Below are 2,750 nucleotides of genomic sequence, written 5' to 3' on the forward strand. Positions count from 1 at the left end.
ACTACAGCCCAGCCCATGGAGCAGTATATGAATGACTAACCTCGTATTGTGGATGGATTATCTCAGTTGTTCTCCTGGCTGAAGTTTGGTCCTTTTACAGCATCCTGCCATGCGATTACATTTGTTCCTGACCACCGAGAACACTCACGGTAACTTTTATCGAGTGGAAAAAAAAGTTAGCTTGTTTATATTATGCTAACTTAGCTGTGTCGCTAGCGGTCACGTAGCACATCATATACCAGCTAGCCCAACTTCAGTAACCCTACAAACGTCACTGCTGTTTAGTTTTCTGTCTTCATTTATGCTGGAAGTGATAACAGAGCTGTACGTTTTAATTTGTTTCCAAAACCCGCAGTCAGGACATGCTATATTGTATTTAGATAGAAGCTAGCGAGCTAACTCCCTGCTAACTTCTAACTCCGTTAAATGTCATAAATTCCGTTTTCATGGATGCCTGGATGTTAAACTCAATTGTTACACCTGGTAGAGCAGAACGCTGATCATTTTATTAAAGATGAAAGACTTTAGACAGTTTTTCAACTCTCAGTAATGCCATAGTGATCATTTGATATATGGACCTGCAGCGGAGTTTAGACTCAGACACGGCTAGTGACGTCAGACTGAACAACTGGATAGCTTAAGAACTGTCAGCCATATTGAAAGTAAGAGCAGTGGTTGCTATGGAAACATAAAAGAAAATCAGATGCAAAGAAGCTGCAGAGTGACTGCATTGGTTGTCATGGTTACCTTTAGTTTTTCATGTTTGTTTGCTAATGACTTGATGTGAAAACTGTGGGAAAAACAGGAAATTGATAGGGCTCACCTTCAAAATAAAAGCTGCACCTTGGCGCTGCTGCTAACATGTGTCAAATGCCAGCCGGGTCATCTCGATCCCTTTGCGATCCTGCGCTGTCACATGTACAAAATGATGAACAAGCTAACATCACATGTCTATAAAACCTCAAAAGAAGTTGACAGTTGTTGCCCCCTATTGGCATCAAGACAGAATTCAGGTTTGAGGCTCTTCTTGTTTTAAAACGGTTCAATGGAAGAAGAGATGGGCTGTATCCCAATTCAGGGTCTGCAGCCTTAAAGGCTGCATTTCAAGGCCGATTACGTCACCGCGACGCGACGAAGGCTGTCCCAATTCAAAGGCTGCTCGAAATGCGGCCCTGAAATGCGTCCTTCATTTCCCTGAATTTTAAGGACGTGGCGGTGTAGACTTCGTGACCTAACATATCCCAGAATGCATAGCGCGGCGGTGGGTGTGGATAATTCTGCCGAAAAAAACGGCGGACGAGGATCGTCCGAAGAGTAAACTTTAAGTAAGTTCTGAATATTATGTCACTTATTTATGTGCAAATGTTCAATAACGAAGAACATGAAAACATTACTGTTGGCCACATGTCGGCAAAGTTATGTGACATTAGTGACGTTTGTACAAACTTGGTTTTAAAGCCTTTAAAATATACGCCGTTCAATAGCTGACCTTAATCTTACAGAGAATGATCAAAGCTCATGTAGAAACAAACAAACAAATGAAAAAAAGATTTTCTCCTTCATTTCTGTCAAACAATGCTGTATGTAACGTTTCCAGCTGTTAGTATCATGGTTGCTAGGCAACCTGGGCAGCGCAATGGAGGCTAGACAGTCCCATTTCACAAGCCTCGCACTTCCGCCCTTAGCGGTCTTTAAGTACGCGGTCCTTGAGGATCGTTGAGGCTGCGTACTTTAAGGCTGCAGACCCTGAATTGACCCTGTGCACGAGAAAATGCTAACTTCCTGGTTTGAGACCGGATGTGGGGTTGTACATTTCCGGGAGCTTTACTTTGCAGTCAATTGCTACTGCAAAGATATACTCCAAAATCATGTCCAAAACTCGAAAACGGAAAGATCGCGTTAAGTTACAAAAAGCAGAAGGTGGGAACACTCACCACTGTTGTGTCATAAAAAATCGAATGATCAATTTTGACGTTTAAAGAGTTTAGATCGATCAGTTGTTTACATCACTCAACACAAGCAGAACTGCATTACTGCATGCAGAAGACACATCGTCCACATTCAGAAGCACATCTGTGTATAGTGACTGGTCTTATGATTTAAACAGGCAAATGTTCAGCATTCAAACTATAGGTGAAGAATAGTCAAACCAGATGTTTCCCCCATTATGTCGAGATCAGCTAGTCAAGTACACACCTACACAGCATGTTTGTTAAACTGTGAAAAAAGCCACACAAAAAATGAATGATTGCTGGTAACGGTTTCTATACATTAGTATTTACGAAGAGTATGTTGTGACTTACCTTAAAAATAGCGATCCCTCGCTAATAACGCGGTTCACCTTTCACCTCGCTGTTTCGCAGATTTTTTTAGTGCAAGTTTGCATGCTTATTTTTTTTTTTTTACGTCACATTGTGTCCTGCGTCCTGATCGCTGCAGACGATCTCCTCCGTGACGTCTCTCCTGTACAGTACAGAATCGCTGCATCGATCGCTAGCAGTGTGACTCTGAAGTGCAGTACTGTATGTCCACGATGTCCACGAAACATTTTGCACCGTCAAAAAATAAAATTGGCTACTTGATTTCACCTATCGCTGGTTATTTTTAGAACATAACACCCGCGATAAACGAGGGACAGCTGAGAAATATAACATTTGAATCCCTTTTCTCTTTTGCCCTGAGGTGCGGGGAAAAAATATCAACAAGTCGATGAACATCATTTACAGATACATTGGGTAAATGCCCAAGAC

This window comes from Rhamphochromis sp. 'chilingali', assembly GCF_963969265.1.
Source record: "Rhamphochromis sp. 'chilingali' genome assembly, chromosome: 3".
Taxonomy (NCBI): Eukaryota; Metazoa; Chordata; class Actinopteri; order Cichliformes; family Cichlidae; genus Rhamphochromis; species Rhamphochromis sp. 'chilingali'.